Below are 27,015 nucleotides of genomic sequence, written 5' to 3'. Positions count from 1 at the left end.
AATAATCATTTAAAAATAATTAAAATCCTCACAAATTGGAAAAGAACTTTTTTCTTTCTTTCTAAAAATCATATTTTCTTCAAAATCAGAAAAACAATGTCTTTCCATTTTCAATTTTGGAAATTCATCTCTCAAAAAGCTGAAAATATCTTCATATTTTATGTTTTTTTTTTCAATTTAAAATGTGAAACTTACTAAAATATCTTAAATCTTATATTTTCTAGTTCTTCAATCTTGATTTTCTTTGATTAATCTTGATTTTTCAGAGCTTAACTCAAGGTGCTGCCAAGATCATAGTTGAGTGCTACATCCCAACAAAGGGAAGAGAAGCAATGGAAGGTTGAGAGTATTCAACTAGTTTGCATGTTTTATTCAACTAAGTCTCATTTATTGAGCATTTAGATTAAGGCCAATACAATTTAGTGAACTTGACATGAAGCATCTGACTTCATAAATCTACTATTTTGCATTTGTTTGTTGAATTCTATTTATTTTTGCATGCATGTATATTTTGCAGGTATTTCATTCTTTTATGATGAAAAGAGTTGAAAAGATAAATTATCCATTTCCCTCATTTGCATTTGGCAGCCCTAATTGGACCAAATTTTCCAAAGATTTGACTTTTTTTCCAAGTTTTCTTTTGTATGTTTTCCCTTGAAATAAGGGGACTACAAAACAAAATTATAATTTTTTGGATTTATTCAAATTTTTAGTAAATCTTTAATGTTTTTTGATAAAAAAATAAAATTTGGGAGTGAATAAGACAAATTTTCTTAAATTCTTCCTTTTCTAGAAAGCTATTAAAATTATAGAGGTGGTTTTTTCTTTGTGATTTTCATTTGGAAGACAAAGAAATGTCAAAAACAACAACCCTTTGCAAACTAGTCTACTTTCAAGTCACTAGGGCACATATAAAAACATTATTCATTTTTTTTTTGACATTTTGGGAAAGATAACCAATCTTTAATAGTAGTTTTTTCTTTTTATCTCTCTTATTTTGGGGCGAACAAAATACACACACAAACACACACACACATGCACACACACACACACACACACACACACACGCACGCACGCACGCATGCACACACGCACACACACACACACACATGCACGTGTAAAAGTGCACACGCACACACACATGCATAAACACATGCACAAACCCACACACCCATGTGTGTGTGTGTGTGTACATGTGCGTGCATGCATGTCTGTGTGCATGTGCACACACACACACACATGCCTACATGCACGCACACACATGCACTCACACACACGTGCACACACACACACGTGCACATGCACACGCGCACACACAAACACAAAAGGTCAAAATCACAAAAGAAATCAAGATAAATATGGATTTAAAATTCTACATTGAAAGTTCAATCCATGTGCTTATCCTTTCTAAAGTTCATTGGTTTTCTTCATATTCCTATCCTTCACTTTGATGATCTTTTGTTGGACTATATTTTTAAAAAGTTGTTGTGGATGGTAAGGAGATAGAATAATCACCTAGGTTTGTGCAAAAGAATATACCAATATCAAAAATACACTTAGACTTACCTAACCTCGAATCGGGTAGGTGTCAAATCTTTTCTATATGTTATTTCCTTGTGGAATTTTCAACTTCATGATCTAGTTAATAATTTTTCCTTGTAAGGAGTGAGCAAACACTAGTTAAAGGCTTTTATTTTCTAATAGATAAAGCTTGGAAAGAATAATCATGTTTAATGTGTTTTGAAGCTAAAATTAGTAGGGATATGCTCCCATTGTTATGTATCATTAAACTCCTAGACCTAATCTTAGTTTTATTTTATTTAGTAGGTAGCATAAAAACCTTCAAGATAATACCTTCTAAGATATTCCTTTATGGGATCAGTGAGAGGGAAATCCCAGAGTGGGATACACATACTTTAACTATGATATTCTATTCCCCTATAAAACTAAATGCCTTCATCCTTAATGGGGTGAAGGATAAATAACATGTAATAGCCTTCCTATGGTAGTTCTCTTGGATTGGGAAAAACTTGGTGTTGGTGGGAAACCCTCAAACGAGAGGTAAAAGTAAGCTCTTTGAACATATTCTAACTAAATTTGAGTTAATTAAATGCAACCTTTTCCAACCATGTCCAAACAAATTTGACCTTAGGTAGATTTTTTTTAATCTCCTCTAGCACAAGAATTTTAAAAATGATCTGAAACATACATTCAATGTTTGGTTCTTAGGACTATCATTTTTAATGAGTATTGCACTTTTTTACTTTATTGTTAAATTTAAAATTACATGTTGTAAGTGTCACTAAATAACCTTCAAAATCATATTTCAAGATTTTCCATCAAGGATCCTAGGTCCTTAGAGCCAAGAGATCACAATCAAAACATAAAAAATTATTAATAATAGAGACGAGTCTTTCTTTGTCAAACTTAATTCAAAAGAAGATTTAACATTGTAATCATGACAACAATAATCTAAACCACTCTAAACACTTCAAATCAACAATAATATGTCTCTTCCATACCATTTTCCTTAGAGACCACTAATTAGCTTTCAAAGAAGGAACAAACCATATGACATGTACTTTCAATCCATTTCCTAGCTATGAAAAGGAACATGATCTTAATTAGTATGATGACCCCTTTTTCTATTTAGAAAGTTTCCCAAAGATGACACAATAACAATGGAAACCTGATATTATCAAGAAATAAATACAATAGTCGCAAGTCCAGATAGATGATCTTAAAATTCAGATCCAACCAAAGTCTTGAACCATGAAGGATATATATCCCTACCCTTTTAATCAATCCATCAAGAAACCTTTGATTAAATCACATCTCAATGAACATCCACTTCCTCAAATCCACCACCAAGGATTTCCTAGAGAAACACATTTGCAAATATTCCATTCTTTAGACATCTACAAAGTATGATCAATAAAAAACTTGTACCACATGTTGAACCAAAAAATGCTTTCCAAAATGCAAATATCAATGTGGAAATATGAACAAGATCAAACAACCAAAAAAAATTCCAATCTAATCCTTTCTATCATCTACGTCAAAATCTAGTTGATAATTATTATCTTCTTGTTCAACAAAATAAAAAACATCTACCGACATAATCCAAAATATTCACACCAATAAAACATTCACTCCCATGATAATTTTTTACGTAAAGAATCCTCCATAATTCACACCATTTCTCCATCTCTTAAAATATCACAAGAAAAATCTATTTCATTTCTAGTAAATGATATATCCAGTAATCAGACTTCCTAAGGGCTATCCACAATGGATGTCCTTGTTAATCCCTTTCATGATGCAATTCCCTTCTGCAACTGAACTATTGTAGATCCAATACCACCTTATGCTTCATTCCTAAAAAAACACATCTTAGAGAGTTTCATTCAAATTCCCTCTTCCATATATCAAAACATTTATATCTTTCAAGAATTCATTTCTCATAATCTTCTCCAAACCCCATGTCAAGAGGATAATTGACAGAATGAAGAAATGAGTACTCAAACAAGTCATAATCTAGATCTCAACAATCACCAAAACTATCTATTTTTTGACCAGGTACCCATCTTTCTTGAGTCTCATGAAGATTGTATCATCCAAGGCCATGATATCAATGATTATCCCTATACATCTCAAGAAAAAAGTTTCCTTCCAAGTCTCACGAACCTTCCACTTCTTATTCCTTAGAAAGATCTTCACATTCTATCCATTCTTCCAAATTATTACATTAACAGTCAAGAGAAAACAATAATTAAAATGGATCCCAATGACCACCTTACAAGTCAAGATAGTATCTTTTCACTTTTATTTCCACCACAAGATGCCATTATCTCTCAAGATCCTCCTCATGATCCTTCCATTACATCATCTCCATATCCCAATCCTCTATACCCTCTATAATATCCTATGTTCTATTCTCCTAAATGATCCTAACATTCCTCCTATTCCATTTCAATATCCCATCATTCCTCATGATCCAAGAAAATTTGTGCAAGTTATTCATGAACCCCATACATGTCAAATAGGTTTGTCAACTTCCACCCATTTTATTCTACTTCATGATCCCATTGTATCTTCTATATCATAAGCACCTCAAAAATTATTTGCATCTTGTTGCAAGTATTCTATTGTTCAAAAAAATTATCAAGCTAAAGGGTTAAATCTCCATGGAAAAAGTATATTCAAACCCTTCCATATCAAAGAAAAAAAAGTGATCATGGATTCAATTACAAATCTCATTCTGAAGGTATTGGTTTCCCTTCCAAATCTAAATCTAAATGTATACCTTCCCCTTCATTCGTTCTATCCAGCTTAGGTCCATATATTCCTCCATCAACTAGCTCACAATCCACTTCTTTCCCAAGTTAAAGTCAACAAAGGCACATATGTTGCAGATCCTTCCACCTATCAAAAAACCCTTGTTATAATTACTATCCACCAAGAAGTCCAAATACCTTGGGAAGCATCTTGAGTTCCAAGAATTAAAAACTACATCCATCAAATAATCAACATTCCAATCTAATCAACATGTTTATCAAAAGAAAAAGAATTCAAAAGACCATAAATTCCCATAAAAAAAAACAAAATTTCAAAAACAATATGGGTTCCTAAATCTGTCATTGAAGTAATGTGTTCCAAAGAATGACAAAGAAAAGAAAAGCCAAGAACTATGTGGATTCCCAATTCTCTTATAGAGGACTTGCACACTAAAGAAAAATCAAATGTTGTATTCATTATTCCTAAGGTTTCCTCAACTTCACCATCAAAACATCTTCCATCCACTTCCAAATCTATTTTAGGTCCCTATCTGCCAAAATTAAAATCCATGTTCATTTCACCATCAAGTCTGAATGCATAATCATTCCTCCATAAAATTCATTTATTTTCCTCCATTAGTCTATCACTCTTCAAGGTGTGAGCTAATGTTATCCTTGTCATCCTTTTCATTTAATCCTACACAAGTTATCCAATACCCCATTGATTATCCAAAACATATATTCCAGCCTTCATTCCACGATGTCCAATCATTTGCATAAACAACTATCCCACTTCATACATCCATCCATTTTATTTCAATTTATCACTACCCTACCAACATCTTTGAGCATACTACCAAAAGACATGGTTTATTATTACATATCTTTCAACATCAATATCTAAGGAAAAAGATGCATGAGTCCTTGGTCCATGCTTTATCACATATCTATCATATTACAAAAAATGACAAAAATGCTATAAAAAAAAAAAAAAGGCATAATTTTTTCCAATAGTGAAAACCTAGGAAATAGGTACTTTGGGCAAGTGCCACAATAAAAATATGGCAAAAAAGTGTCGCACATAAATTATTATATTCTTGCATTCCATACTTAGGGCTTGATTTCATCCATACTATTCTGTCATATCACGTCCTTTTTCATTTCCTCCATGATGAAGTACAAGGCATGAGTATGCCCAAAGGAGTTGTCTTAGCCTACGATAAATAACCATACAAGGAAAGAATACAAGAAAAAGACTTAGATCCAAATAATGTGAATTCTCATAATATAATCATAAAATTTACATCCAACATGCCCAACTATAAGGTCTTCCAAGTTATGACCAAGTACATAAGCAATCACAATAAGAGTTCTACAAGACCTCGCAAAATCCAACCTCTAACTAGCCTAGTTCCACAATCTGGTAGAAAATCCCAAGAAGAATCTAAACTTGTGCTCACAAGACACCAATAAACCTCATTGTTTCCAAAACCCACACTCGGTAACTATCTCTTCTAAACTTTTATCCTCTCAGCCACTCCATGCTAGACTGAAAGACTCAAGACATCACAAGATTCCCTACTTATTCTAAACCAAGCCATAGGTGAACATAGCAAGTCACATTAAATAAACACTCACATTAAATACACATTCAAGCCACTAGTCAGTTTGACATACCAAATTAAATAAATAAATAGGAAAAGCGCCAATTTTACAATGCATAACTAACTCAAGTGACAACATAAAAGAAGACTCCCTTAGGTATAGGTCAACATTCCATCCAACAATCCAAATACAAGAGCACATAATTTAAATCCCAAATATTGAAGTTCACTAAAAAAATCTTCAAAGCTTGCTTAGGAAAGAGAACACATTATCTACAACCACAAAAAAGGCTCTAAATCCAAGATAGTTACTCTAATTATTATGTGCACTTAGGAAAAAGTGCTCCAATATGTTTGAAACATATCCCAAATTGCACAAACCATAAGTCTACAAATCTTAGTCTGATGCTCCTATATACATGATTGCTGACTACCCTAGGATGCTCTTGCATCAAAGACACTAGGTGCAAAGAAAAAAATTGTTATTAATAGCTGAAAGAACATCTTTTAGGGTTCAATGCATAAACCCTATATTGCTTCTTCTCCTACGCATCCTCCAAGTTATCTGATTATACACTCTTGCCTTTATTCAACTTTTGTGAATCCTGTCTTGGACATTGTCATCTTCACATCAGTCTTTAGTGTGCGACATGTCTATTTTTCATGCTGATATTTAACCCTTTGGGAATCCTTCAAAATAACTAGGCTACCAAAACTCTAGTTCCTCCTACCAAGTTCTTCTTTCTACAAAGGAATTAGTGAAATCTTCCTACCACCCTTCTCAATATTAAATACATTCTTGACACAATCACAATACTAAGGTATACCAAGTAATATGTGACAAGAACTCATGTCCACAATATCACACACCACTTGGTCTATATACTATCCAATTTGAAAATTTAGCAAGACACCACTCTTTTACTTCCAAAGCATCTTCATCTTGCAACCAAACAATCCTATAAGGACAAGGATGTCTCACTCTATTCAAACCAAGTTTTTGAACCATCTCCTCAACAAATAGGTTATTAGTACTACCACCATCCAATATCACATTCTAATATTTACCTTCAAACTTACCTCAAGTCTTGAACAAATTCCCCCTTTGACAAGGTTCCAATACCTTCTTACTAAGAAATACTCACTAGATTAGTAAGTTCTCCTCCATGGACTCATTTACTGAATCGACATCTTCATGCACCATAACATCTCTTCTATCACTAGCCTTCTAGGAAAATTCAAAAGATCTATTGTCCTTATTCACCACATTTGTAAAAAGTATCCTTAAATGCACCTCTACCTATTCTTTTCCTCTATTCAATAGGTTTTGGTTCATCTTAAGCAATCTATTTATCCTTTATAGAGTGTTCTTGCTTTTCCTTCCCTTAAGAATTACCTTGATGTCTTCTCTTCAAATTTTCTTTCACCCTAAGAGCACACAAATAAGCATTCTCAATAAAATGAATCTTCAACATACCAATCTCATCCTAAATATTGAATCTTAAACCATTGATATATCTGGCCACCTTTTCTTTAGAAAGTTCTCTATGTCTAGATCAAATAATTAACTTGTAAAACTCCTTGGTGTTATCCTTCTACTTCAAATTCTTAAACAATTCAAGCTCATAATTAGCAAGAATAAACTTAGCCTTTAGTTTTTTCACCAATAATCTCCATCTAGTGATCTTCATTTTGTCTTCTTCTCTTTCTCTTTGCAATTCTTTCCACCATAAAACAACATGTCCTTTCAACTTAGTGTTTTCCAACCTCACTCTAACTAGATCTCCAATATCATCCGACTCAAACTAGTCTTCTAGCTCACCAATCCAATCAATTAGGTCCTTGGGATTCAAAGTACTTGAGAAATTAGAAACCTTTATCTTATGCTTCAGTTTTAGTTGAGCTTTAGATCTATCCAATCGACCATTTGTATCTTCTAGAGATTTGTCCATGCGATAAAATCTATCATCACCACTACATATAGAAACCTCAAAGTCTTCAATAACTTCCTCATAACCATATTTAGTACCCACATTCCTAGGTACACCAACTATATCTCTCATGATCACAGTGATCATATCATTCTTCATCAACTCCATCTTAGATCTTATGTTAGATCTAGCCTTCTCTAAAGATTGGTCTCTACAACATCACATAGATATACAATCACCCTAGGGTCCAATCTTCTTAGAGACATCTTCCAAGATCTTCAAAAGTCCAAAGTTAAAAATCTACAATATCAACCAATTCTGATACTACTTGATGTAGTGCAAGGTAGGAGTATCCGCAAAGGAGTTTTTGTAATCCCCATTAAATAAACACACAAGGGAAGAATAATAAAATATAATGATTTAGATCCAATTAACCAATTTTTATAATAGAATCATAAGATCTTTATCCAACATGCCCAACTATAAGGCCTTCATGGTTATGGCCAATTACATAAGAAATTGCAAGAACCAACCCTTGGCTAGCCTTATTCCACTATCTGGTAGAAAAATCCCAGAATAATCTAAACTTGTACTCACAAGCCACCAAGCAACCTTCTTGTTTCCCATACCCACACTTAGCTACTCACTCTTCTAAACTTCTCTTCTTTGACCTACTCCATGTTGGAGTGAAAGACTCAAGAAATCACAAGATCCCCTACTTATACTAAGCCAAGCCATGAGTTGACCCAACAAGTTATAGTAAATAAACACTCACATTAAAAACTTATTCAAGTCAAAACTTGGTTTGAAAGGTCAAATTAAATAAATACTTTGGACATGCCCCAAGTTTACAATGCATAACTCAAATGACAACATAAAAGTACACATCCTTAGGTATAGGTCTGCATGCCAATCAACAATCTAAATCCAATAACGCATAAATCAAATACCACAAATGAAAGCTCGTGGAAATAATCTCCAAAGCCTAGCCAAGAAATATGAATATGTTACTAGAAGCCACAAAAATGGTTCTAACTGCAAGATGGTTACTCCAATTATTATGCACACTTAGGGAAAGGTTCCACAATATGTCTCAAACATATCCCAAATCACACGAACCATAATTTTACAAATTCAAGCCCATTACTTCTACATATAGGATTTTTGACTACCCTTGGATGCTCCTACATAACTCTATTATCTGATGTCCTTCACATTCCTTATTATGACAATATCCATATTTCTTCTTTTGTAACTTTGATATTTTCAAGGCTAGAAATATCCATAGAAGTATTAAAAGACCTATCTTCATCATGTTATCCATGTCCCTTTGGTCTATATTGTTGATCTTATGACAACGTCCAGTCCTCATCTCTTATCTTCTCCGTTCTTGATCTTTCTTAGCCTATCATTATCCTATCTACTTGATCTTGATAGAGAATAAGGATATAAACATGCAAATATGTTTTCATCAACCTTTTGACATTTTTAAACCTATACACCACATGTCATTCACTTTACCAAATCATTACCCTATCTTACCATGTCCAATTTATAAACATGGTAAACTTATGGTATTACATCCCATGGATAGTCCTTAGTATCCAAACAACTCTTAGATATACTAAGGAACCTTTGATCTTCATCCATCTACAAACCCATTCATCAATTTGTAATTTCCTTAGCTTTCTAGAAATTGGTGGTAATCAACAAGATATGAACAAATCCTACAAAAACATTCAAATACAAGTCATAAAAAATTATTCACAAATATTCAAAAAAATGTCTTTAAAAAAACTCTAAAATTTTAAAGTTATCCAAAAAGGATAAAAAATATCATATATGATCTTAAAAATACCAAACAAATTCATAAAATATCAAAATTCATCTAAAGAAACAATGTTTGGGGTGTCTCTATAGACACAATCATTTTGATGGCAGTTACACATACCACGATCTCAAACATTTAAGCCTTAAGATGCATCTAATAAAAAAAGTTAAAACACATCAAAATCCTTATAATAAAGCATCTCTATTATGACAAATAGAAGTGATGATTAAACATCAAATAAAATTAACCAATGAGCTTCGTAAATCAACAATGGACTCATGAAACCCATTTTTATCAACACCAATCAATAAAAACAATCAATCAACTATCTTATACAATAATGGATACACTCAAAACCAAGTGAATTAGTCTTATACATGTAGTCTATATTTGAAACTAGACATATAAAATATTCTTAATCAATCAAATCATATATCAAATCAAATCAATTAGTGATTAGTGTGGTTGTTTACAAGGTTAGTCATGTTTGTTCATTAATGATTTACTTTTCATGATTATGTTCCTATACTTCTCAAGGATACTAAAAAGCAGTGAAAGAGGCTATGATGGTTCATAATCTTGTTTTCTTGTTTTTTTGTTTGTGGAATATTTGAATAAAATTCCAAGGCAAGGGTGATGTGAGGTGAATGTGATAAGAACTGTCATGTATCTGGTAGCCACACACACCCATGATCTGAGATAATCTTAGAATCTTATTGAGCTAGTCCTTATTTGTTTTTTGGTGGAAAATAAGAGAGAACAATAGTATGGGTACACTTTTATCTCTTTACTTTTAATAAAGAACAATGATAAAAATCTATGAAAAACATCTAACAATGGCTCAATACATCATCCAACTTGATAGAAAATTCTTCTAAACCATATCTCCTAATTCATTTTTCTCACAAACATACTTTCCATTAGTTAATCCATCAATTTGAGAAAACATTTCAAATCCTTTTATCAACCAATGATCATATATCTTCTACAAGATGAATCTTTCTTGAAACCATACATTGTCACTTGTCTTATACAAGGTATATCTTCCTTGAAGTTAAACACAATCTCTTGTCATATATAGGGTATATGTTCCCTAAAACTAGACGCCATTGATAGTTTCATAAATGATGGGTCCTTGAAAATAGACATGATTCCTGTTAACAATCTCTATCAATAAAAAAAATCATTACCATCTATTAACTCTTCACTCCTTTCTAATGAGTGTTCTCTTTCATCATTTCATCTAATATTTCCCATCTTCTATCAAGAGATCATTCATGTCTTTCTTGCACAAATAATCTCTCAAGGGGGCATATAGTCCACATGTTATAGTCGAGGCAAGATGGGGCAAGCCTCAATATGAAATTTTTTGATACAACACTCATAATTGCATAATATGAAAGATGGAAAAATGTAAACACTAAAAATTAGACATACTAGCAAATAGAAATTTAATGCACTAATTATTCAACTATTAATTAATGATTGTTTGATCTTGAATCAATCATCTTTATTCCTCTATAATCTAAGCTTCAAATCATTTAGTCACTCTCATAATATTAATTAAATAATTAATATTATTTAATTAATCAACTTTAATTAATTGATCTTTATTGATAATTAAAATTAATTTTAAATATCTCATAGTTTAAATAATTTTCATTATTTCTTTAAATTAACTTACTTCATTCCTTTGAATTAAATTGATTCTCAAATAATTAATTTAATTTCACACCATCGTTAATTTCCTATTAATTAAATTTAATTTCAGTTATTTCCATCTTTCTAATTTAATTGAATGTCTATTTCAATTGAATCTTCTAAAATGTGCAAAAAAAAGAATGATGAGGCAAAATCATTTTCTTAAAAATTAAAATCCTCACAAATTGGAAATTCATTTTTTTCGAAAAATCAAATATTTTTCAAAATCAGGAAAAAAGAGTGTTTCAATTTTCAAAATTTTGAAATTTTATCCTCACACACACTCACTCACTCACACACACACACACACACACACACACACACAACTGTATCACAATAATGTAGGTTTTCACCATGAATTTATGTATCAATTCTTTATATAATTACCAATCATGATCTTAACAACCAATATCATTTTAAAGACCATTTCATAGCTTTGGGTCAAGATGCCATGAAAATCATAGCTAAGTGCTATGTCTCAACAGAGCAAAGAGAAGCAACATAAGGTCGAAGTATTCAACTCATTTACATGTTTTATTGTGGATTTATTTTTAATTGTTTAGTACTTATTATGTTGTTAATAGGACCATATTGAGTAGTATGTTTCAATTTATTTATTAGGTCATTTGGTGCTTCTAACTATAATTTCTTGAGTGTATATTTAAGCCTATATAAAGAGAAAGAGGAGGAGAAGCACAAGAAGACAAGAAGGAGATGGAAAAGAAGAAAAGTAGTAGGATGAGAAGGAGAAGAAGGAAGAGATGAACATTAGAAAGAGGAGAATTAGGGGGAGTAGAATGAGAAGGAGAAGTAGAAGGAGGAGGAGGGGGAGGAGGAGAAGATTCAAAACAATGAGAAAAAGGAGAATAAAAAATATAAACAAAAGGAGGCAAAGGAGAAGGAGAAGTGGGAGATGAAGGTAAAGAAGAAGGAGAAGTAGAAGAAAAGGAACAAAGTAATGAGTAGGAGGAGGATAAAAAGGATAAAGAAGGATAATAAGAAGAATAAGGAGAAGGAATATAAGGAGGAGGAGGAGGATGAAGAGGAGAATAACTATAAGTAGGAGAAGAAAAAGGAGTAGATGCAGAGCCAGGAAAGTAGTAGGAAAAAGAGAAGGACAAATAGAAGACTAGAAGAAAAAGGAGAAGGATAACAAGGAGAATGAGGATAATGAGAAGAAGAAGAAGAAGTTGGAGGAGGGCAAGGGAGAAGAGAGGAAGGAGAAGGAGAAGGAGGATTATAGGAAGAGGAGGGTGAAAAGAGGAAGAAACAAGATGAAGAAGATAAAAGAGGATGAGGAAGATGCAATTAATTGGCAAATTTTAGTTGTCTTAAAGGTTTTTTTTTTTTTTTTTTTTGGTATCTTATCATATAATAAATGTTTGGTTAGGTATTATAAATTTTTTAGTAACTTTTTGATTTTATGAGGGTATAACACAAAACAAAACAAACACAATAGGAAGGAAGAGTTTTATTATAAAATATGATATGATATCACACACATTACAACAAAATAAACCCAACTACATCCCCTATGGTCTTACAATATCATCATATTATGGAGAAAAACCCTTTCTCACTATACCTTCTTCTAAATACCACTAAAAATTGCCTTTACATCTAAAGAATGACCAATATTTGGTTAGTTATTATAATTTTTTTTATAACTTTTTGATTTTATGAGGGTACAACTCAAAACTAAACAAATACAATAGGAAGGAGGAGTTTTATTATAAAATATAATATGATATTACACACATTAAAACAAAACAAACCCAACTACATGCCCTATGGTCTTACAATATTATCATATTATGGAGAAAAACCCTTTCTCACAATACCTTCTTCCAAAGTCCACTAAAAATAGCCTTTACATCTCAAGAATGACCCTTAAGTAGGTTCATTTAGGTTAAGGGTTAGGAATACATTTTACATCATGTCATTTGGTAGCCACTACCAAATAGGAGGTTCTAGAAGTCACATTAGAATTTAATGCAAAATTAGAAAATTCTAGAATTCATAGTCCAAATTTTGTGAAGCATAACTTTTGATCTGGAGCTCCAGTCGATAAACTATTTATATTTCCAAAAATCTCTCTGAGTTCTCTATATATATATGGAATACCTTTATCCACTACTTATTTTTTGGGGCCTAATAGGGACATTTAGTCCCTCAAAATGAAACCTAAAGCATTCTTAAGAGTTCTCCAAAAAGCTTAGAATTGCAATAAATTTAAAACTGCAAAACCTTTAGACTTGATTATTTTCTGGAGTGCTAGGAATTCGAATTACAACATCTGTTCCAACTTAAACCCTCAAACTCTTCATAATTAAGGCTCTATAAAAATAAAAATAAACACATTTTCTTAACAAAATAATAGAAATATGAGAGTTCAAACCTCTAGTTGGCCCAAATGGGTATCTTTAAATACAAACACATTAAACAAAACCTATCACTAAGAATATTTTTGGGTGATAAAATATTTTGCTAACACCACTAGATGTTTCTACAACATAAACCCAAGGTAATTTGAAAAGTGACTCTATTACTTCTCAACTAGATGAGGAAAACCCAAGAGGTCAACCTTGCCCTTAGATAACCCAATTGAGTCTTCCACAAGTCATCCTTTCTACTTCATAAGATAGTCCTCATAGTGCCTATTTTTAGCACTCCTTCCCAAATGACTATCCAAGATGTCTTCAATCTCCTCCTTCACATAAGTAGGAATTAGACATTGTTTAAGTATTAGTCCCTACTCTACACTATCTTCATGATATTCTTGAAATTTTACAATATTGAAAACTAAGGAATTATGGATTCCACCTAGGAACTGCATCTCATATGCATTTCTTGAATCATATTTCTTCAAAATCTTGTAGGGACTAAATTTCTTCATCTTCAACTTATTGTAGGTGTCCATTGGAAATCGTTCTTTTCTCAAGTAGACTATAACTAGATCCCCAAATTGGAACTCCTTATCTCTCCTCTTTTGATATGTTCTAGCCTTATATTGCATGTTCATCTTGGTGATATGCTCACATACTTTCTCACATAGGTTATTGACATGTTCAACAAAGCCCTTTACCTCAACACTAGTCCTGCCTCCTAGCTCCATCTTCTCACATTCTAGTATAGTCCTTGGACCACTTGTTAGAAAGTAAAGCCCACCGAGATAACTTGGGTAGGGGGGAATCAATTATCCAACTATTAAATCACTTGTCAACCTTATTAATCCTTAACCATGTGAATAATATAATCAACATTAATAAGAAGATATACATACACAATAACACCAGATATGTTAACTAGGGAAAACCCCAGTGGGGATGGTACCCACAAAATGATGTACTAATATAAAAGTTCCTTGTAAGAGGATGGAATATGTTAGCAAATAATTAAACACATTAGTACATATCAGTCCCTGTTAGAAGAATTTGAATACCTGTTAGGAGATTCCAACCCTATTAGGAGTTATAGGCATAAGCACTCACTATCCATAAAAATTTAGGGGTAAGACCACAAAACACACTGTTCATTAGGTCTGTATATTATTCCTTGTAGAATATTAGAAATGAATAAACTTATCCTCTTCTGATCTTGATACCTAATCACCAACTTCATATCCAATAATCCCTTGGATCACTTAATTGTATTTACCAACTTCACATATCAGTTGCACAATTTACACTTTCTCACATGTCACATCTCCACCGCAAGGAAAATACCCTTCTTTAAAACCATATCTTCAAAATAATTCCTTGAGTCGGCCTTGACGCTTCCCCAATTAATTATAATAGGACCTCATTAAGATATTACATCTTATCACATGTGCGACATCTTACCTTGTACACTTACTCACATCATCATCAGACTCTCTAGTATCACTCTCTAATTACACTTCTTATGATTCTATCCTAGTTAATAGATACAAAATAATCATTAGAAACGACTTATTAGGTACCCTATTTGTTCATTATTTTTTATAATTCATGAATAAATTGTGCATGTCTTTGACTCTCTATATGATCACTTGTTTGCTTCATCAAGACAAAATGTAGAATATATCCTTAACCATGCTTGACCTGATTGTCAATACACAGTCCACATGACCTCATTCTCTGTTTGTTACTCTGCTAGTCTTCACATAAAAAATACTATGTTAACATCAATGGCATCCATAATAATGAATGCAACATGTCAATCATGTTATCCATCTATTCAATTTTTGGGATACTCCCCCAAAGAAATACTATTAGCATTCATGGTAACAATCTCCACCTTTGGCATCGATGACAACATAAATGAAAAATATCTAAGTTCCAAGAATACAAAATCAAACTCTATTGCTATTGTTGTTCTCTTCTTTTCAAATCCTCTTCATCTATCAAATGTGATCTCACTAGAACACTGCTCCATTTGCTTCCTCACTCTTAGGATCAATATCAGTTGTTCACACTTCTCCTCCATTGATATAACTCAAATTTTCTCCTTATTGTTATCGATTTTGTTCAATAATACTTCTCCCCCATTATGTTAGATAACTTATATTCTCTATCTTTAAAACTTCTCCCCTTTACATAGGAGATGTTTTTCATAAAATCTCTCCCCCATTGATATCAATGAAAAAGGATTCATTATTTCAATCATAGTCATAAGTGGCCAAATACATTGTTCAATTCAAACTACCAAGAGTCCTTGATGACTCTGCTAATCTTATATACTCTCCCATACAAGAAGCATCAACATTCAATCCACATAAATAATACTGCTATGTACCACTAGACTAATGCTCTCTCTAGATCATTTATTTAGAAGTAGGCAGGGGCATGACCTCAAGCATACCTCACAAATGCTCAAATTTATCTTTAGGAAAGGGCTTTGTAAAGATATATGTAATCATCCCTTTTGTACTTACATACTCTAATATGATTTTTTTCTCGGCAACTTAATACAATAATTAATAGATATATGGTTAGTTTTAGAATGTAACATAGGATTCTTAGAGATACTCTCTGTACTTGTGTTATCATAGTGTATGATAATGGGTCCTCAAAATTTTATCCCAATTTCTATCAACATCTTCTTCATCCACATGATTCGATATAAATTATTTTCTACTGCTACATACTCTGCCTCTATTATACTTTGTGAGATATAGTCATGTTTCCTGCTTAGCCAAGAAAACAATTTTCTTCCAAGAAAAAATGCTCCACCACTCATGTGCTTTCTATTATCCATACTTCTTTCCCAATCTACATCAATATATGCACACTAATGCAAAGTTAAGGGTGGTGGATGAATAACCTAGTTATAAGATTACCAATTTGTAAAACTTAACTAGTATTCCCCAAGCCCTCAAGTACTTCAATGTCTTCAAAACCTATAAAGAAATCTTCACCAAGATCCCAAGTGTTAGGGTTGATGTATTTATACGGTATTTAGTTGGATTTAAGTATTTTCAAGGTTTCAAACTATTCACAATTCTCCAACTCTTCCCACCACTTGAAACTACCTTCTAGGCCTAGTTGCCCCCCATTAGGTCTCCAGTAAGAATGAATCTTGGATTTATCTCAACTTTTCCAAAGTACTAACCTAAACCTACAGGTTTTCAAATACCATTTTGGCCATACTACCACATATAAAAATGATTTGTTTTTTTATCCTTTGGACCATACCCTACTATTACTGTATTGTGACACAAAAGTGCATGAAAATAGGGCATTTTAACAAAGCAACTAGAAGTTCCTTGTACTCCCAAGACTCCAAACTTTAGAAAGTCTCTTCTTAGGTCATAAATGTCTTAAATACAAAAGGAATTAGGTCCAAATATTCTATAACACCAAAAGCCCTGAATTGCTCCTCAAAACCCTCTTAAACTAAGGCTTTCTAATTAGATGTTGTCCGAACACTTTTGAGATCAAACAAGGGTGGGTTCACCTTGTGCAGGGTGTATCTAATCATCTCAAATCATAAAACTTACCCCTCCTTTGTGTTGGGAGCATGAATTATGATGATATTCCTATGGGGGAGTATTGTAGATATGTTACTATGATGATATGTTACATTCATGACTAAGTTTGATGTCAACATAGCAGTTTTTGGGGGTATCTAATAGAAGAACAATGGAAGCTCAAGTTGGTATGGATGGCTAGTTGAGTATTCTAACTAACCAAGGTTATGGGAGATACTTGGGAGTATTTTTTATATGTAGTTAACATTGGAAGAAGAAAGCACAAGTCTAGAAGAAGTTATGTAAGTTTTGGTAACATCTGTTCTGAGATAGAGTTTACAGAGGCATGTTCTAGTAAACTTGTTATATCTCTTAGTAGAGTTGATATTATAAGGATCAAGGTTGAGGAAATGAAGAAGACATGTTGATGATGATTTGGATAAGTTCTCTCATCATAATATTGTGTATGAAATGATATTCAAGTTGTAAGGCAGAAGATTAATGTTATCGCTAAGTGTAACATGTTCTTAATGTGGTCCTATAATAATTAATTAAGAAGGTCTAATAGTAAACTATAGGAATTATTTTGAGGACTTAGTATAAATGAAGGAATTTTTTCTTTATCAAGCATGACATGAATTGTATTGATCAAAAGAGATTGTAAGCAGAGAGAGAGAGAGAAGAATGTGAAGTTGAAAAGAGTAGTGCAGAAGTCAAAGAAACTTCATTGCCAAGGTTTTTTTGAGTGATCCGAGGTTTGATATTTGGATCTGAGGTTTGTTACTTGGTCTACAAGGTCTAACAATGATTAGTTTAGTTGATAGAACAAAAGAAAGAAGAACATAATACTAAATTACATGTTTGAGTAGTGAGCTCTTCTTGTAGTTGAAATTGCATGTTTGGATGGTGGGCTCATCTTGCATACATTGTACTAGAACTTCTAACAGGGTTGACACAACTCCTAACAGGGACTCTATGTACAAAATGTTGCAATAAACTCTTAATAGGGTCCATCCTCTAACAAGGAATATTTAAATTAGCACATCATCTCATGGGCATCATTCCCACTCGGGTTTTCCCTCTGATCAAGGGTTTCCCTAGTCAACATATTTGGTGTAATTGTCCATGTGCATTTTATAATGTTTTCTGTTTACTTTGATTGAATGGTTAAGTTTTTTTTAAAGAAGATAAAAATTTTAATTAGTAGATAACTGATTCACCCCCACCCCCCCCAACCCCCCCAAGTTATTATGGTGGACTATTGTTTCTAACACTTTAGATAGATTCTCTACTATCACTCCATACCTACCTTTCCACTAACCCTTAACACTTCCTTCTTGGTGATCACCTTCAAACAAAATCTCATCTACACATGTTTGCAAAATTAGAGATTAGAAATGGACTTTAAAGCATTTAGAATGGATCGACACAAAATATGATTTCCTCCAAGGATTAGAACATCCTTTGATCACAAAGTTGTATAGAAAAACATAAAACTTGGATAAAAAATGGAGTTTTATCAAGTTTTCTTACACAATCCATATAAAGGATCATTCCTAGTGCCAACCTTTGTATAATGCTTCAAACTTGACTTAATAACTTCCCTTAAAACTATCGCAATCAATTGGGACTGATTTCCATACTTAGTTATGCCTAAAACTCCTTAACACTAATTTTCCTCCAAAAGGAACTAACAGTTGGGATTCAAATATTTGAATTCTTAAACTTACAATTTATTAAATAAAATGACCAACCAACCCATTAAACTTTCCTAGTATGTCTAGAAGACCAATTTAACCAAATGAAAACCTTCCTAAGACTCTTTAGGAGTTATTTAAATCCTTATTTCCTTTCTATCCTTATTTCATCATTAAAGATCCTAAGGTCCTTAATAGGCCCTTTAGGAATTATTACATTTTTGTCATCCTTAAAGTCTCCTAAGGCCATGATTGGCTTCAAAACATGCCAATTTATTGGTTCACACTCTTCCTTATCTTTGATCCATCATTTGTCTTCTTTAGGAATCCTTGCATGTCTTGATGCTCCTACATCACACACAAAGTAAAGTCACTTGATTTCTCATACTATAATCCAAAATCAGATATACCCTCCAAATATCTAAATATTCTTTTTACTACTACATCATGTGATTCCTTAGGATCAACTTGAAATATTTCTACTATCACAACTAAATTTAATATATGGTCTGGTGTGAGTCATATATTTCAAACCTCTAATCACAGATCTATACTTCTTCTCAGCGTCGATGTTTGATCTTTGCTAGATAACTTTGTGACCAGTTACCATAGGTGTGCCAATAGGCTTACACATTTACAAGAAAATATTTTCAACAAGTCTTTCAAATACTTAGCTTTTGACAAAAAATGCCATCACTATTCTATAAATCTATAGACCCAATACAAATTTCATCTCACCAATCATACTCATCTCAAATTCATTCTTCATTTCATCTGGAAATTTATGACTTGCTTCATAATTACCTCCAAAGATTATGTCATCAACAAATATTAGAATGATGAAAAACCCATTCTCAATTTCTTTTGAATAGAAATCTCTATCTTCCCTACCTTTAAAAAATCCTAATTTTGCCAAATATTTGTCCAATCTCACATACTAGATTCTAGGTGCTTTCTTTAATATGCATACAATGTATTTTTCTTTTGTCAAAAGAAATCCTTTAGGATGCTCAATTTATTCTTTTTCTTGAAGTTCTCCATTCAAAAATGATGACTTCACATCCATCTGATATACTTTGAACTTCTTACCTACTGCATAAGCCAACAACATTCTTACTGCTTCAAGTTTGCCAATAGGGGAAAATTTAACTTCATAATCTATGCCTTCTTGTTATGAAGATCCTTTGTATACCGGTCTTTCTTTATTCCTCACAAGCTCACCTTGTTCATTAATCTTAATTTTGAATACCCATTTAGTTCCTATTGCATTCTTGTCTTTAGGTCTAGGAACCAATTCCCATGTCTCATTCTTCACAATCTAATGTTGTTCTTCCTTCATTGCTTGAATCAAATGATCATTCTTGCATGCCTCCTTTGCACTCTTTGGTTTGACTTTAGAAATCAAACATGATTCTTGATGTACTCTTTTTATTGCCATAACTCCTTTGTATTTGCTTCTAATAATCAAATTCTCAGGGTGGTTCTTTCTCAAATTACTATTTGGTGTAGGAGTTGTTGCTTCAATTCTTATTTCTTCTCTTTGTTCAACAATTTGAACATCATTGTGAAAATCATTGTTAGTCTCAAAGAGAACTTCAATATATTCTCTAACAGGTTTAGGATTATCTTCCTCTTCATTAGAAATATAATCCAAAATTCTCTCTTTAACTCCAAAATTTTCATCCATTTTCACATTTACACACTCAACAATAGTCTTAGTTCTTTTATTGATACATCTATAATCTTTTCTATTCAACAAATAACCAAGGAACATGTGTTCATCGCTTCTTACATAAAACTTACTTCTAAAAATTATGAAATAATTTGCTAAAGGTGCATGTCCAAACCATAATTCATAAGGTGTCTTGTTTGTACCTTTTTTGATTTGTACTCTATTCATGGTGTATATTTTTGTGTTGATTGCATCTATCCTAAATGTCTTGGATACATCATTTTCAAACATCAATGCTCTTGCTACTTCTGTTACATACCTATTTCTTCTTTTAGCAATCCCATTTTTCTTAGGAGTTTTAGGTGTTGATAGTTGTATTTTAATAACATTTTCTTTGTAAAATTTCTAAAAATTCTATTATAAACTAGACTTAGATTATACCTTCTAGTTTTATGTTTGCTGCAGATGATCTTCAATATACAAACTTGAGTGAATTGATAAATATAATTCTGGAAATGTTTTTATTTTCTACAAGTTGTCTTAGGGAAGTATTGATCAAGGAGAAGACTTATTATTTTTGTGTTTCCTTAAACTTCAACAACACTTTATATAAATACATCAACCAACGATAAAGTCCCTCTAAGGGACATGACCCTTCTTAGGCTGACCCACTTTGCAATCCCATAATTGGTTATCTAAGAAGGTAATGGTTTGAGACAAACTTAACTAAGATTTAGTTAAGATAATACCTAAAAATAGTTATCTTAAGAACCTGATGATCATGTCTAGACAAGGAGAAATAGGTCTTCATAAGGCATTTCATGAATGGTAAGCTCTATGAGATTTCAGAGTCATATCAATATGGTGATCAGAGTTATAGATTTAACACTCCCTCTTAACTTGGTAATCATATTGAAAGATAACATATCTAGCATCATCAATTACAATGATTAAGCATAGATCAATACTTTATATCTATCTGAATCATCTAAGCATGTGGTATCATTGAATGCATGATACTAAGTCATATTACCATCTTGTGATATGACTTATCACTTATACTAGTGATTTTAGTATTGCATGGAATGCAACACACACGATAAAATCCAAAGAATGATTAAATTATTTATTTATCCAAGTTGTGACTCATAGGTATTGACAATCCTATATCAAAACATGATCCTGAGTTAAGATCTACTAGAACATAGGATAAACTCTGAAGAATAAATTCTTTCTTTATCCAAGTTATGACTCATAGGAATAGAAATGTCTATGTCACAGATGATCTTGAACTCATCTAGATCTGATAGTAGTTCTCTACTATGCAACACATTATCTAAGAGATTTTCATCTCTCATAATATCTTTTATGCAAGTGTTCATTATCTCAAAGATTGTCACCTCTTAGATAATAAATACAAATGGTGGATCACATAACAGTCAATAACCTGACAATAAAATTATTTTATTAATAATTTAAAGAATACAAAATGTTTCATAATTCAACCATACCAAGTCTTTTCTTGAAGTGATCTATCTTCACTTGAGAGAGAGGTTTGGTAAGAATATTTATTGTCTGATCTATAGTACAAATGTATTATAATTCTATAGTATTCATGTCTACCATATCTCTAACATAATGGTAAGGAATTTCAATATGCTTCAACTTGTCATGGAAAACTGGATTCGTGAAAAGCTTGATGGAACTTTGATTATCACAATAAATAATTGTAGGACTCATGGCTTGACCAAATAATCTCACGAGTAATTTTCTAAGCCAAACTATTTCTCGAGAGGCCATTGCTGCTACAATGTTTTCAATTTCTATAGAACTTTGTGCTACTGATGACTACTTTCTTTATATCCATGATATCATTGCTAATCCTAAACTGAAATAACATCCTGAAGTAATTTTTCCTATCCTTAACACTTCCACCCCAATTCAAGTCTATAAATCCATGTAAATCAAAGTCAACTTTCTCATATTTGAGCCCAAGATTAAGAGTTCCTTGTAAGTATCTCATCATGTGTTTGACTACAACTAGGTGAATCTCGTTTGGATCACACATATACTGATTTAAGACATTAACAACATAGAAAATATCAGGTCTTGTATTTACCAAGTATATAAGGGACCCAATCATTTTTTGATAGAGAGTAGAATCTATGGAAGGTAATTTTGTTGTTGCTTCCTTAAGTTTATGTAGATTAGTCTCCATTATTGGAGAAGACATAAATCTGCAATTCCACATTCCAAATTGTTTCAAGATATCTAATGTATACTTTCCTTGATTAAGTATGATGACATCAAAATTTTTCCATATACTTCCAGTCCTAGGAAGTAATGAATGAGTCCTAATTCCATTACAAATTCTTTGATTAGATCTTTTTTGCATTGATCTATAATATGATCATCACCTATTATTAGTAAATCATCAACATATAGTATCAAAATTACCATATCATCTTTATCTCAATTATAATATAGATTTGGATCGGCTTCATTCTTGGAGAATCCTAAGTTGGTAAGATACTTATCAATTCTTTCATACTAAGCTCTTAGAGCTTGTTTAAGCTTGTATAGAGCTTTCTTAAGCCTAGAAACAAAAAATTTAGGGTTATGAGTTTTAAAGCCTTTGGATTTCTCTAAATATACCTTTTCTATAATCTTTCCAACTAAAAATGTTATTTTTACATTCATATGATGTACTTTCCATCCCTTTGATGTTGTAATAGCTAGGACTACTCTTACAGAGGTGTAACAGGAAATAGGAGCGAAGGTTTCTTCATAATCAATTCTCTCTTTATGAGAGAATCCCCTAACTACAAATCTGGCTTTATATTTTTCAATGCTACTGTCAGCAACATGCTTGATTTTAAATATCTGCTTAAAAGAAACAATAGATTTTTTCGTAGGTTTAGGAACAATTTCTCAAACATCATTCTTAATAATGGATGGTATTCTTCTATCATATCATCCTTCGAAGTTGTATGTTTAATAGCATCTTAAGCATTGGTTGGTTCTGATTTAGATAAATCACTCATGTTTGCTACATAAATAGAAAATATTTTAGGTCTTTTACTTTCTCTAAAGGTTCCAGATGGTGTAGCATAGTCTTGTGTTTCCTCTACTGTCTTAATGACCCAAAGTGGCATTTTATTTGGATTTTGAATTTCCTCAAGATTAAGATCTTGAATTTCATTTTCAATTTCTTCAATGTTCTCCCTCTGAAACTTAGATTCAATATTTTCTTTAGAACTAAGGGAGAGGGATCTTCAGAACTTAGGGCTCGTTTGAATGCTAAATATTCTTCATATATTACATCCCTACTAAGTACAATGTTTTTCTTATGAGGTATGAAAATCCTATATGCTTTAGATGTTTCACTATACCCAACAAAAATAACTTTCCTCCTAGAGGGTTCTAACTTGTTTCTCTTTTATTTAGGAACATACATACATACATACATACATACATACATACATACATACATACATATATATATATACAAGAAACCCAAAAAATCTAAGATGACTTATATTAGTTATAACCTTAGTAAAAACTTCTTTAGGAGTTTTATCTTTAAGGTAGGAGTAAGGACTTCTATTTTGAATATAGACAACAGTACAAGATGCTTCTGCCCAAAGATAATATTCTAAATTTTGATCAAATATCATAGCTCTTGCTACTTCTATAATTGTTCTATTTTTCCTTTCTACTACCCCATTTTGTTGTGGGTTATAAGGAATGGTATGCTCCCTCTTAATTTTTGTTTCTTTACAAAACTCTTTAAACAAATTTGAAATATATTCCCCTCCATTATCAGTCCTAATTTTTTTAATTTTATGTCCTGATAGGTTTTTAGTTAAGGTTTTGAACTAGTCAAATCTCTTAAGAATTTCTTCTGATTCTTTACACTTTAAGAAATAAATTCAAGTTTTCCTAGAGAAATCATTTATAAAGAGTATATAGTACCTAAATCCTCCAAGAGAAGGAACTGACATAGGTCCACACAAATATGAGTGGATTATTTCCAAAACATTGTTAGTTTTCCTAGTGCTATCATGAAATGGACTTTTGGTGTTCTTACCTAGAGCACATCCTTTGTATATGCTTGAATGATCCTTATTTAATTTATGTAAACCAATAACCATCTTGTCCATAGTTGATAAGGTTTTGAAATTTAGATGTCCTAACCTTTTGTGCCATATTTCATTTATATCAATAACTTCATGAATTAATGCTTAAACAGGTCAAGTAGGCTTTGTATTTAATTCATATAAGTATCCCTTTCTATAACCAATCAACTATATTTTCTGAAATGACGAGTTCTTAGACTAGGTCAATACTTTACTGTCCATGAAAGTAACATTGTGTCCATCACCTTCAAGTGTTGTAATGAAGATTAGATTCCTTTTTTATTGCTAGTAGATAGAGTACTCTTTTGAGATGTAGAACACTACCCGACTTTAGTTTTAGGGTGCAATCTCCTATTCCTTTGACGAAATGAGCTGAATTATCATTGATGGTAACTTCACCATCAACTTCTTCTACTATAGATTCTAGTGCTCCTTTGTATCTTGTAATATGTTGGTATGATCCACTATAAATCACTCATGCCTCGCTTGATACTTCATTTGATAGTGCCAAATACAATACATGATTCTTAGGATCTTATTTATCTTCTTTCCTAGTAATGTTTGTACAATTTATTTCTTATTTAGAATTCCTAGAGCAATTAGATCTATTGTGTCAAAAAATTTCACATTTGAAACATTTTATTTTAGATAGATCTTTTTGAGGTTTGTCATTCTTTTGATTACCCTTCTTCTTCTTCTTGAAATGCTTCTTCTTACCTTTATTTGAATTTGTGGTGAGAACATGAAGTTCTTCATCTTTAGTTGTCAACTTTCCCCCTTTCTTTAGTTTTCTAGATTCTTCTTAAAGACAATCTCCCTTAAGTCTATTGAAGTTAGGAAGATTATCTCTAATGCTTACTCCTTGTGTGAATGTTTCCCATGAATCTGGAAATCCATCTATAGACATCAGTGTTAATTCTTTGCCATCAATTATTGTCCTATACTTGCAAGTTCATCTCTCAGACTGGCAATGCTTAGGAAGTAAGAATTCATGATTCTCCCTTCTTTATCTATATATGATTTAATTTCCTTTTTATTGTGAGGACTTTGGTTGCATTGTTAACCTCATTTGCATTCAATAATGCATTCATCATATTGAATGTTGTTTGATATTTCATTAGCATGGGTACTATTGTGGTATCCACAACACATGCCCCATTCCTCACTAGGAATGGGGACCCCTACTTTTTCAAACTCTTAGACTCATAGTTCGGGAGTCAAGAGAAGAAATCTCAGTTAAATAAGTTAGAGTAAAAAGTCAATAAGTTATTACTAAAAAAAAATCTCGTGCGCGTGCTTATCGAGGTGCACACGTGCATGCAAAGAAAAGGAGGAAGGGAAGTTATAAAAACCCCCTCCCCTTCTTTTTTTCTTTATTATTTGATGTTGAAGAAGTAGAGATGAGGAGGGAAAGGTATGGAAACCTTCCCCCCTCCACCTTTCATGTAGTCCTAGCACTCGTGCGTGCGCACAACCTGAAGTTGCGAGCACCCTTTTGGACATGCGCTTGCTGGGCCACCACGGCACCCTTCTGGGTTATGCACGTGCCATGCCACCACGGTACCCTTCTAGGCCATGCAGAAATTGCTGCCGCTATGCACTTTTGGATGTGCAGTGGCACGGCATTGGGCACACCTCCTAGGCCACGCAGCGGTCGCTACCACTGCTCCCTTTTGGATGCGTGGTGGTGCAACATTGCACGTGCCACCTGGGCCGAACAAAGCTGCTGTTGCATGCACCTTTTGGGCCTCGCACAGTCATCATTGTGTCCCCTTTTGGATGTATGTGCGCGGTCACCACCGCGCCCTTTTGAGCACATGCATGCGCGACCACCGTGCTGCCATGCCCTTTAGGCTGCCATCGCATTATTTTTCCCTCATTTTTTTTTTTTAATTTAATTTTTTTTCTTTTATATAACATTCAAAAAATCCAAAAAAAAATAATAATAATCACAACAAATAAAATAAGTTCTAGAATATCATTTTAAAAAAAAAAAAATTTTAATGTATCTGGTAATTAATCATTATTTTTCTTTATGATGTGCAGGTAATATAATCAAATGGCATCCACATCTAGATCAATAGCAAAGCCAGTTGTGTACAAGTTTCAAGGTGTAACCCCAAAGTCATGATTGCATGATGAACACTCTGAGATCAAAGACACAGAACTTGGACACATGGACTTGGGAGAGTTTTTAAGGGTTTGTAAGAACC

This window comes from Cupressus sempervirens, chromosome 11 (assembly GCF_028749045.1).
Source record: "Cupressus sempervirens isolate cs-2001-9-10 chromosome 11, ASM2874904v1, whole genome shotgun sequence".
Lineage (NCBI taxonomy): Eukaryota > Viridiplantae > Streptophyta > Pinopsida > Cupressales > Cupressaceae > Cupressus > Cupressus sempervirens.
This window is presented reverse-complemented; position numbering follows the sequence as displayed.